At 37.6% G+C, this 13,394-nt stretch overlaps 1 protein-coding gene across 5 annotated transcripts in view; it reads left to right on the top strand.

Annotated features, from left to right (window-relative positions):
• Positions 1 to 13,394, top strand: part of Brat (tripartite motif-containing protein brain tumor) — a 167,008-nt gene that overhangs the window by 85,669 nt on the left and 67,945 nt on the right. The window contains exon 1 of one of the 5 annotated variants that reach the window (XM_072002487.1): positions 3,343 to 3,543. The exons of 3 other annotated variants lie outside the window; for them this stretch is intronic. The gene's annotated coding sequence lies outside the window, so the exon portion shown is untranslated. One more of the 5 variants, XM_072002488.1, reaches the window with a different exon arrangement.

Below are 13,394 nucleotides of genomic sequence, written 5' to 3'. Positions count from 1 at the left end.
CTACGTATTTTATCGGCTGCGCATTTTACACGTTTAATCAGAGTGCTTACTCCTTAATGGCAACGTTACGCAGTCGGATACAAATGCACGAGCTTTCGAATCTCGGGATTTCAATCTGTCGTTCCACGTGTTTTAGGAAACGCTTTTTACGCACGTTGACCGAAACAAAAATTCGGAGTAAGAGAAACCGGCACGGTTTCGCATAACACGGTTTCGCAGGATAGATACGCTCACCATGGCGTATCTAATTAACGAGATTACCTCGCACGGAACCCGTTTCTGTACCGATCGATCCTTATTTAGGAGCGACATGGTGTGGACGGGCCTTAGGCAGCGAAAGTAAACGGTTGTCACTGCACTGCTGCTACACCGCACTAGTGCACCGGTGAACAGTTGCCTGGGCTTATCTGCTCACTCACAGAGACGAAAGTGTCTCGCTATCGTGCTTGAAAGCGCGCGCGTATAGACTTCTACCGGCGAGCTGTTGTTGTGTCTTACGTAACCTCGTACAGACAGTAAGAAAGCCAATTACGTTTCGTTGTACTCGTGCGAGATCATTGGGCTAGCGTGCGTATTAGCACGGGTTATATTAATCGCGATTCGATCCCACTAGACTGTGGGAAAGTTACCACGGTTACGTGCTCTAACTACTTACATATCTCTGACGTTGATCGCGTCTACTTGGAAGTGCATTCTCGCTGAAGCCTCTTGGCTTTCAATTCCTTCGTTTATTTCTCCAAGATTATATACATACGAGCCACTTGCAACCAGACATCCAAAGTAACAGTTATTTCGAACACTTTACCTAAAAAAAAAGTCGTCGAGTAGACATTTTTACTCGAATGGAAATTGTCGGTTTATGGATAATTTTTCGAAAAACGAAATCATTGGAAAATATTAATTTGTAATTGTTCCGATCGTGAATAATCGTCGATGATGCAAATTTAGTCTTAGCCCAGTAACTATTGGTATGCTTCATTCGGCTAGCGTCGATTGTTATTAACTTTACTAATAATTAATATTCATCGACAAGGTAAAAAAACTTGCCCGATCAAGTAAATTAATTATTACGAGGAGTTCTAGCTTTTTCATTTCATTTATCTTGCGTTTTTGCCGTACTGCCAATTACGTATGTAAATATATTTTCATAAAAGATGCGACAAAAAAATTAATATTCGGTTTTAATATAAATTGTCCTGTTTTTGCATTTGTCACAAGAATACGTAATATACGATGTGTAGAGAAACAGGGTGAATTTATGTTACAATTTAAATTAAAAATTAAAATTTAACAACCTTATAATATACAAATCTGTAGGTATATATTTTAATAGAAAATTTAGAAAAACATGAACAATTGAAAAAAGACTGGAAACTTACGCTTGTTCAATTTAAAAAATAAAAATGAAATGATAGTTTTGGACGTGTGACGGAGATTTGGAACTCGATGACAATTTGCTTACCGTAATTATTTTTTACGCTTTCGCTGATCGTCAGTTCGTATCATCAGAATAGAGGTTCTCTGCTCCCGTGAGAGTGAAATGCCAAAGTGAAAGGGTATGTCTTCCCATGCGTGTTGTTACCTCATAACTCGTTCTGTCGCTCGTAACGTGACTTCAAACCGAAGCAAGGCTGTTCCCACATCGAATCACCTATAATATTCGTATAATATTTGAATTCATTTGCGTCTTTTACGTTGCCAAACGAAATGCTTTAACGCGAGGTAAACACTTATGACGTGTTACATTTCCATAAAATTCCTTCGGTTTTCCATAAGAAACGGAAATATCTCTGCACTTTCAGCTTTACCACGAGTACGTAAAAATCTGCGCCCTATTGATAATTAGGATTAATTTATAATTTCGAATTATTCCGTTGTACGTGTTTAGTAATTGTTAAAAATAATAATGACGTACAAACGATGAACAAACATAACGAAATATCTGTTTATAACACGAAATTTCCAAAACCTTTTTAACTATAATGTATGTATATTAATGTATGTGAATTAATCTTATTGATCGATCGATCTCATTAATAGATCTCCATTTATTTACAGGAATGTTTCTAAAAACCAGAACGCACGTAATACGCAAAGATATATAAAATATTGCAAATATAGTACTTCTCGTAACATTTAATGCATGAAATAAATATCTGCTCGAGTTTAATTTTTTGTGTCGCGTCCGTGAAAATACGAGTTTGCGTAAAAATCTGCGATCCGACTGTTAGATTTACGCGAGCGGTAAATCTGGCGCAGAAATATGAAAAATCCCACGTATTACCTATCTGTAGGTAACTTTTTCCCATTGTCCTAGATAAGTACGTGTAAAGTCTACCTGCGTACTTTTTACTTGCCATTTAGAACTATCGCGGTCATTTTCCTTTTACCTGTCGTGCAAAAGTATTACGTGCGAAAGCGTCGCGATACGTCATATGCGACGATGCGATTCGAACTTCCGCGTAACTACTGCACCATAAACCGACTCGTTCGTCGATTTCCGCGTGTTACAAACGCTACTCGGAAGAACTATGTCTCTACGATCATCGTACGTTCGTTTAAAAGTCGTGCGTAGCGTTAGATTTGCGAATACACCGTATCGATAATACATTCCATACGGGTGGATCGATATTCCGTGGAAGTTCTGTTTGTGAAACAACATTTGCTCCGTTATATAAGTCGACTACTTATGTATGTTATCAACAACGAGTATTATAATGGTTTACAACGATTAGGTACAGGCTGGCCAAATATATAGTCGACCGATTTTCATTGTCAATAACATTTAGGGTGCCCCCAGACAATCAATAATATTATCAATATTTCCAGGTCCTCGATGGAAATCTATAGCGTGAGAACAGCCTCAGAGAAAATTAAAAACAACGGTCTTTTTAATACGAGTTATTCATTAACAGAGGAAAGTAGCCAAGTATGAAATACCTATTACGGTGCTCGACTATGGAATATCGACGACAGGTGTTATCAAACAAAAAATAGTTTTGTTCTTCTTATCTTGTTCTTCTTTGGTGTTAAAATCAGATTTTAGAAAAATCACGTAAAAACATAGATATTTACGCTAGTGGCTATTTACGCAAGTATCAAACTCTGCCACAGCACATTTGTGACTACTCGAAAGTGGTTTGCCGCTTTGATGTACTCCACTTTCTTTTCTCGAATCCTTTTTATGGCTCGAGTCATCTCTTTTTCTTTATACTGCCAGAAGATATCCTGATATCCGATAAATAAAACAATATATAGAGAAAAAAGTAATCCAAATATAAAGTACGGAGATTTCGGCCACTACTCGGTGTCTATATTTGGAATGTACGATATTCTGCTCGTAAATACTTACGGGTATCAGAGACAAGTATGTCAGCAACAAGAAAAACCACAAATAATTGTGATAATAATACGAATAAGAAATACGAGCGTGAAATTTACACACCGTTGAAAATTTTCAAACAGCAACAAAGTAATAGGAATCTGCCACGACATTAACGTTCGCTCGGCCGATGAATCACAACGTGAGCGGTACCAGATTGAGTAAGTGTCTACAGTCTACAGTCGTTTGTGAGATATTCATCTATCAGATTTTTAGAAACTGCACTGTTCCATGTTAGGTATACCGTTTCATATTTGGCTACTTTCTTCTACTTGGAGATTATGCGTGTAATGTAATGTCAGAAATATCTCAATTGCATTTTTCGTTATATTTTCACACGTTCCGAAAGGTATTTAGCTTTTAAAGAGAAACCTGTAAGAAACAGTACTATGCGGTTAAATTAGGCCAGCTAATTGCCCAGACAATATCGGATCAAATGTTTTAACTCAGTTTAAATGTTCTGAAACCGTGTAACGCTCCATGATTATTTTGCCACGCATTCGTAAAACAATTGCCAAAGCGGAATACAAGATAACGCATTGTTCCAGAATGACAGGTACTTTTAAGAATAGAATATTTGTTTGACTTCGTTACGTATCGTTTTGTAGCTTCCGAAGGCAGTCAGAGAAGTGGTTTGTTTTCTTATTTCATAAATAGATGTTGTTAGGTGTGATGTATTTATTTATTTCAGCCTGATGGCCAAGAGATTGGACTGGGTTTCGCATAAAGTAAATATTGTTGGATAAGAAGGTTTCACGGTATTTTTATAACGATAAATATGGCATAAAAGTATGTAATAGCATAATTTGATGATAATAAAGATGTAGATGGAAGAGCATTTATTTGAAACACTTTTGACAACGATACTTATGTGTAGGTTAAAAGATACGATACAGGCTTAATATTTCGTAATGAAATTTCATTTCTGCTTGAAAGGGGATGCTGCTTTCATCATCACGTTCGCTGGTCATTGCCTATTCTTTCTGAAATTATTATCTCGAGATAACACTTATCGGACGACGTTGTATTAATTGGCAATTAATTAGCAAGGACAGAATTCGACGAATTTGTACTGTTACGATACCGTTACGTAACGAGAAATTAAAATACACGGCATTCGTTTTATTCGCATAATCTTGCTTCTCTCAGAATGCAACGTAAAAGCTTTTTTTTCTACTCGTAGCTTTCTAAATCTCTTATTAATAAACTTGTAATTTAGTTTATTTCGTGTAATATAGAATCTTCGATTATATAGATACAATTTGAAGATCTTAACTGGAATTATTATACAATGTTGGTATAAACAAGTATCCGAACGGTAATTAGTCGATAAGAATTAACAATCGATACAACAATCATCGTGTTATTTGCGATAACGTATACGTTAACTTATCGCTAAGAAATATGGAAAACATCTAGAAATCATTTTGATACACATACCGCGAACATTTGCAAGATAAAATATCTGATACGAGCAGTGACACGCGGTTTGCCGACAATTTTGTACGTGTCCGACGATTCGAATGCCTTTCCTTCCTTCAAATTTCTACGTCGCGCGATCTACGACATTTGCCTTAACTTTCATTTCCTCGTAACGTAATCTCGGAATTCGGCATTAACCAGGCGCGTCTTGGTTAAAAAGTGAAAGTAACAATGCTCGGATTAACCGTCTCTCCCTGCTACTCGTCCTTCGTGTCCTGCCTAGTTTCACTGTTCACGCGAATGGGATAGGTTCGTACGAAAGCCAAAGGAACGTAATTTTACGGCTAACGGTGACATGAACTAGGTTAAGGACGGCACACCGAACTCAGACTGTGCGTCGATCGATTAATTACGAACCGGTCCTTTTTAATCGAACAACCTGTATTGGCGAGATGCCTATAAAAGAATGTAAACTCGGTGTGCTTATTATGAGCGTATTATGCGCGTATTTGCGCATATATTTATCAGACCTCAGTTCCTGCCGTGTATAGTGAGTATTTAACATGGTCGAAAAAAAAAATCAACCAAAACCTAGTTTCTAAAAACATATGTTATCTTAAATCAATATTCACATGCGTACACAGTCGTGAATAGAATTAAGTAGACGCTTTTTGAAACAAAACATCGTGCAAAAATTGAATCAAACGATTTGATATTTTCTTGAGCGGTTGGCGTCGCATACAAAATACCTAAGACATGTTTGTATTAATGCTTTAATTCTTCGCAGATTTTTATATAAAAAAAAAAGCTTTCATTTCATTTCCATCTCACAAAAGGAAAGTAGCGACCGAATTAAAAAATTTCACTTCAACGTCCGATGAACATTTTTTCGTTGATTTTAAGGTAGCACGCGATCGTCCGTGTTGGTCCAACCTAAATTTCAAAATGAAGTTATCCTGCTTAAAAACTAATGAGAAAGTTCACGGGGATGCCGATGGCAGATTTTTTAATTTGATCGAAATTTTAGACCGAAAGGCGGACAACCGAACATCGTCTGATCTTTGTAAAATTTTGCAGTTGGGATAGCAACATTGCAAACATTCTTAACTCATTTACTCATGACGTACATGCATATGTCTTATCGACAAATATGTCAGAGTGTGTACTCGTTACAGTCGCAGACATAGCTCGCCGCTCCACTTGTTTGCTTTCTTTAGCCTTTGCTATCTGCGATTTCAAAATACTATATTTTATATTAAGAAATATACATAGGTACATTGTCGTAACATAACATTGTCTCAACATCGTCTTCGACCTAACAGCGTTCGTTGTATATTTAGTAAATAAACGATTGTAATTCTCGTCCACTTGCCACTTCTCGTCTATTCCTTCAAACTTCGAGCAAACATTTAGTAATCATCTTTTATAAATTTTTCTTCGTTTTAATAGCATTCGGTTTTGTATCGTTGTTTCTATCGCTTGTTGTGTTGCTATGGCGTAGGAACATGTACAACAAAAGGAAAACTTCGCTTTTTACGCTTCACTTTTTCTATCCAACTAAATAATTTTAGATATGAAACAAAGAATAGGCGAGACTATTGAATTCTGTTTTGATTGATTTTAAGTAGAGCTCTTGCTACCCGGGTATCAGAGTATCCATTGTTACTCGAACTGCTGTTCAAGAACCCGAGTACTCGAACATCCGAGTTCCTTCAACGATTACTCAAATACATACAAAGCTTTTCTCACGCGTTTGAATTTAGATCAAAGAGATCATCTTTAATCGAATTTATCAACGCGATAAGACCTTGTTGACCAGGCTCCGATCAACCGCAAGAATGTAACATCTGGAAAAGAAACGCTTATCCGGAGAACACTAGATCTTTCAATGTTCGATACATATTTTGATGCGAATGGACGTTGCGCGAGATGTTTTAACGTCGCATCGACAACACGCTCGTTAAGCCAGGCTTTTCTTTATAGCCATATCCCGTCCCATGTGTCTGTCGATTCAATAAATTTCAGCAGGTTGTGCCTACTTTATCTCGAATTGAATATTCCCTGGAGTTTCTTGGCGATTTTAAATCTGTTACGTGGCTCGTATAATTTTCTACATTTTAGAATCATGTGGCTTTTTTAACAGCTTTCTCGTTCTCTAATATGCTTGGTGACAGGGAATCAAGGTGATAACGATTGTACATCCTATATTGGATATTTCCGTGCGTAGTTCTTGAATACTCGAGATTACTTCGTTTTCGTTCTTCAGATTTTGTGTCGCTGTAATTACACTCAAGCAGTCATTCGAGATACGGTGCAATTTTTCATTTGCTGGTCGTTGAAGAGTTGGAGCGCTTCGAGGATTGTTGTTGCTTCTGCATTGAAAATGCTCGACACGTGGTGTATACCGAGTTGGATTTTTGCGCGAGCAAAAATTAAGCTTTCCCCTCGATTTAATACGCTGTTCACATTGTTTGGCGGATTTACTATTGTTCTCGCAGCGCCATAGTTTCTGCATTCCATTATGACACGGTTCGTAGTAGTTGATACGTTACGTTATTCGCAGGTTGCTGGCTATTATTTATTATAAATAAGTATTATTGTATATTTTAGTTGGGTATAGAGGATGTTCTCATGATTATTAGAGACGAGGACCAAACGTTTGAGAATTAACAGTCGAGAATTTTTTATTGCAGTTATTTATACGTTCCTTTCGTTTCTAATGGCGTTTACGTAATTTCATTTTATCGATTGCTCGGCACGCTCATACATACCCATTCATTATACATCCTCGTAACGTTTTGTCAATCCTCGTGTCCAAATTTACCACCTTGACATACTTTCTCTTCATTATGTTTCTTCTCTTTGTTCTTGTCGCATTAACCCAAATTTATTGTTCATTTCTAACGGTCATTTCATCCTCGTTTAAAATTCTGACTCAAAGTAAATTCACCAGTGTCGAGCTAATTAAATCAGTTACATAAACGCGTGGTATACTCATTTAGAAGAACCTGTTTTCCAGACAATAATCTTATAACTCTCTATAGCCAACGTTATCCAATTATCTAAGAAAACTACATCTGATCTTTCAGTTTCCTCGAGCACTGAAGCCATCGACAGCGTATAGACAAAAGACTGGGACGAAGGCAGACCATAAACAGTAGACAGGCGACGATGGCTTCAGGGCTTTCAGTCATAGGATAACACCGGCAGCATGCGGATCTGGACCGACTCAAATTATACTCCTTGCATTTACGCTTCTGTATTAAATTATATTTTCTACCTTGCGATTTATCCACGCGTTCCTTTGTTCACACATCTAATAACCTCAACAGAATACAATAAGATAATGTAACTAGAATGACGATTACTCTCCGCTATTAATAGGACTATATTCAGTTTGTAGTATCCGTCTGTAACATTATAGTAACTTTGACGACGAAAGAATTCCATTTTCTCACTCATTCATTTTTCAGAATTTCATTTTCTCTGTTCGAACTTGGAAAGCACGTTTTAATGTCAACCGTACTCGGGAATAAGAACGAAGACATAATTTAATAACTTTCTAAGGTCAGTATAATAAATTGATAGGCTGCGATAAAATATTTCAGGAAATTGTTCGATTACGCGTGAGAGAAAGGAGATATGCATAGCTATGATTCTGCAGTAACAAAATAAATATTATCCAACACGTTACCACGTTGATTATTCTTACGATTGCCAATCAATCATACTTTATGGTCGGTATATGTATAGTCGGTCGTGATAGTACAACAGTGTCCGGAATATATGACCAAAACTTTGTCCGGATATATGGTCAGGAGTTTCGGTGATGAGGTTGGAGATCCTCGCCAATTCCTGGAACTACTCGCTCCAGGCAAGCCCCGGCATTATTTATGACCGACGTAATTCAATCCGATATCGAATTACGGAATTACCAGGAAGAAGAAAAATATTTGCTTTTATTTTTTACTATATCGTTACGAGATGACGGCTTAGTCGGATTATTGAGATTCGCGCAACCAGAGTGATACCAAATCTGATCGTATTTGACGAACAATTTTTAATTAAACCAAAGAAATATGTAATACGTGATTGGGAGTAAAAAACGGCTCCGCGTTAAGCTCACCTATCCTGTCTCGCTCGTACTAGTTGCTTCTCGCTTCTATCTCCGATGTACGCACGGTAGAGCGAGCACGAGTCAGATAATTTGGCCCGATTCTTGGAAACTTACCATTCCGGATATAGTGAGACTAACAGGAAAAGAAAAAATTAAGTAAAATAACCTACGAACGCGACACAAGCTGTTCCATAGAGGATCACAAAAAAAAAGACGTATGCGTCTCAACAGGATCAAAAGACGAGATAAAGAAAAGTCAGCTAAAACTGGGAATGTGCTTGGAAATGTGCGAGTCCGATCTTTGCCGATGTTATTTACTGTTCGTATATTTGGCGTGTCTATATCTATATGGATCAGTTTACTCTTCGTCATCGACTCTGAAAAGGTAACGGGACACGAGCGAATCGCTGTTTGGTTGCGTGGTGTGCGTTCTTGCGTCACTGCTATCCGCGTATTTGCAATTGTATTACATAGTGTGAAGATTGGGATATTTATTGGCAGGAAAGTCACACGTCACGAGTTCGATCCGGATCGCAATGATTCGAGGCTGGTTCGCAAACAACTGTAGCTTGATGATCGCACCTACCATGAAAACCACTTTCTATGGATACAAACGAGCCTAGTTAGTCTTTCGCGTTTGAAAAGTTCCAGTACCACTTTTTCTCGCAGCTTTTGTCACTCGTACGCCTGCCTACTTGCTATTCGCGTTTCCACGATTCAATCCACAGCTTGCACTCGAGCGTCGGTTACTCCTCGCTTCTCTTCCCCGTTTCTCTTAACGAACGATCACTTTGCAATTTCTACCAACCGTCTATAAAACCGTTTCAACTTGTTTCTTCTATAAGAACCAATTTCTCTGTGCGGAACTTTAACAATATTTCGTCAAGTCGAGCTGTATAATCAAGATGCAAATATTATGCGATGCCAACTTCTATTCAAACTGAAGGTTCATTATCGCTCAAAAGTACTGTAAATTCGGCCAGTCGCGGGGAGACGCGTCAACGGGAGTCGTAAATTCCCGTTACGATTGTATCAATCGACACCACGAGCAGGTCGATCCCCGTATTTCTTTTGGGATAATAGGGGTAGTTCAGTTAGAATAAAACTGTAGTCTACAGTTTTATTAATATATATATTTATTTCTATTTTGCACGGATACACACTCTCATATACAAACAAAGTCGGTGAATTTGATTACTTAGACGGAACGTAGAGTTAATATGAATGCCCGATTGTCGTACGAACAGTTGACTTGACTGTCGCGAGGGCTTGAAGAGCCAAAGGAACCCGGGAGATGTGTGGCACAGACTGGCCTAGACTCGACTCACAGTTCGTTCTTTCGCCATCTCAGGAGTAGGAGACTTTCTACCGTCTTAGGTAGTGGATGATATTGTTTTTTGGGATGAAGTCCCTTTTTTCTTCGTATACACATCCGTTCTTTCCGTATGGCAGATACCTGTTTTATTCGTGATTGTTACCAGCACGTAATAAATTACAGGTAGTGGTGAATAGCTCGCTGTAAACGTAAAGTACTTTTTTGGGACTCTACGTCCCGTAATTTTAGCGCAGACCGATTGACCCATCTATATATGTTAGACATTAAACTATCGTTAGAGTATATGATGGGTCCTTGGATCTGTAGAAGGTCAGAATGACGGTATGAGGGCCGTTGACAGTCAGGTAATAAGAGCTGACTTGTTGGCCGCTTCATACGGCGTGACAGTACAGTACCGTTCAGAGATGTTACAACACCGTGGGAACATAAGCAAACACGAACGAACATGAAAAATGACCAAAACCTTTCGGAACGATTGTTCTGCTTGAAAGAATAAGTCATAGAAGATCTACAAAACATCAAATACGAAGGGACAAAGTTTATTATTTAAGGACATTAATTGATAATTCAGTTTGTTTGTTTGTTCAACTGCAAATTCTTTCATCGTCGTAGAAGAATTACCATGATTCATTTTGCTAATAGTGTTTACAACCAGTCAATACCTTGACGAACGGTGCGATGAGATTTTAAACAAACAATTTACATTTCGTATTATACCGTTGATTTTTACAAAAAAGTAGTAGGAATCGTTTGGGATTATTAATTTGTCATTAATTCGTGTATTTAGACCAGCGTTCGGAAAATTAGGCTATAATGAACTCATACGTATGCACTCTACGTTGTGATAATAACCTTATCGATTTTATATAATAGAATTAATTCTCTTCTCCTCTGTGTATACTTGTCACGTCTTTGATCACCATTTCGATCAATTTTTCACATTCGTATTATTACTAATTTGCTGCTTGGCCGAAGAGACTCGGTTCTGGATGTAAAATAGATATTCAAAACGAGAGTATTCTTTGCTATCTGGTTCCATGCATGCTACAGAGAATTTTATAATTCTCTGTATTATAATTCAGATTTTGAGTAGACTTCTGATCATCCTCAATCTCTTCAGTGGAATTCAGTAGGATTAAAAAACTGTCAAGTTATAATTGTTACGACCGTTCGCGGAGAGACGCGTCAGCGAGAGGCATAAATTCTCGCTACGATTCGGCTAATCGACGCCGCGAAAGAGTCGTTCCCCTTGTTTCGATTAGGATAACAGTGGTGGTTAAATGAAATTAACGCTGTGTTAACAGGTTAATATGACTTATATATTCAACAATAGATTACGCAATATTATGAGCGTCACAAGTATTTGACGATGAGTACAGTTAATGCGTTACAGAAATCTCTCGATGAGTTAGTTAGACTTTACGAAACGGACTGATTTAAGGATAGAACCGTGGTAGACTTGTTGACTGTTCTGACGACGAAAATGGACTACCCTGAGAGTGACGATGCTGTGTCGGAGGAGAGCTAGGAAAGGGTGTGTCTAGCGCACGGGATCATCGGATTCGTTGATGACAGTTTTTGGCCAGGAAAGTGAGGCTAATAGACATTGTTTCTATTGGCTATTACGATTGTTGGTGGACTTGGACGGGTCTTAGCCCGCAGCATTGCACGCGTGGAAAAACCAACTTTCACGTGTTTTCCAGAAACAAACCAGAGACCTTAGAGAACGTTTTCGTAAAAAGATCTTTGTTCGATCCGAATGAGATTCTTAAGGGTACGCAATAAGGATGTGCGGCCGACGTAACAATAATTATTACGATTTACTGCATTGCTCTGACAAATTTTTGATTCTCCCATATATTGGCTCGTAACCTTACACGAATTCTGAAATTCTAATCGATTAATTTTCTTGATATTTTACACTTTTTAATACTATTACTTATAAACGAGAGCGAATATCCATATTTATGGAACTGCTCGGGTAATCCTTGAAAATACAACATTCAAAAGGACAATAGCGTTATCTGTTTATTAACGATAACGAAAAGCATAATAATGAAGTAAAAAGCACGTTCGTTAAATGGAAAGTTACGGCGCAAAGTTGTCGATAAACGACAATTGCCTTTCTTGTTGATCAGAGTAGATGAGATATACAGCTGTTTAAACAGTACGCACGCCAAAGATTATTATTAATCGTAAGCTGTATAAATATAATAAAAATCCCTCGTTTGCTCCAACAACGACGTAACTCAAAAGTTCTAACTCTTGAGTTGTTGGTACAGAAAGAACAAGTTGTTCCTTGTGCTTCCTACTGGTAGGGTTCTATAAGTAAACTTGGAAGGTACACCATGCGAGAAGAGTTGTGTCGCTAATGCATCATCACGCTGCCATAACAGTTGAGAACGTTCAAACTCGTTTTTCCTGAAACCGTGATCTTTGAGTCGTGTCATTGTCGGAGCGATGGGCAAAATGTGCTATTTAACCGACGTTTCTAATTAGCCAAAGTTTCTTATAAAACACTAAATGCATACAATCATAAGATACAAACATTTACCAAAGAAACTAAAAAAACCTGCTTTGTCATCAAATTATTTATACTTGCATATCGATACAATTATTGACGTATTTTGTAAAAGAAATTGAAAGTTCAATAAAGACGAAAGCGGATAAATCGTGTTTCCACCAGCGTGTGTCTCGATATGTCAACAAATTAACAGACCTAACGTGTTTACTATAATATTTTAAACGTAGGAATTGCCTGTAGATTTTTCCCATTGATTATATTCATAAATTGTACATATATTTACATACGTATACATATGCGTTTCTATAAAATCGATGTTGTTTGTCTAATATAAAATTCAAACATAATGAATATGTTATTCTACAGATTACACGAAACTGAGTAATTAGCGTTTCATGGTGCTGTATTAATTATCACGTTCATTGGTATTCAAGTATTACAAAGTATGTATACGTAATGTTATGTCACCCAAGCGTACGTATACCGTATACATATACAGGGTGTCTTATTTTCATCGCCTCGCACAAATACCTCCTAAAATATATATAGCATTTGAAAAAATCTTTCAAACAGAATATTCGTCTAAGCGGAGGCGTCTTGGACATCTCGAGGC

This window comes from Bombus fervidus, chromosome 4, assembly GCF_041682495.2.
Source record: "Bombus fervidus isolate BK054 chromosome 4, iyBomFerv1, whole genome shotgun sequence".
NCBI classification, from domain to species: Eukaryota; Metazoa; Arthropoda; class Insecta; order Hymenoptera; family Apidae; genus Bombus; species Bombus fervidus.
Note: the sequence above shows the minus strand (reverse complement) of the source record. Positions and strands in the feature narration are given on the sequence as shown.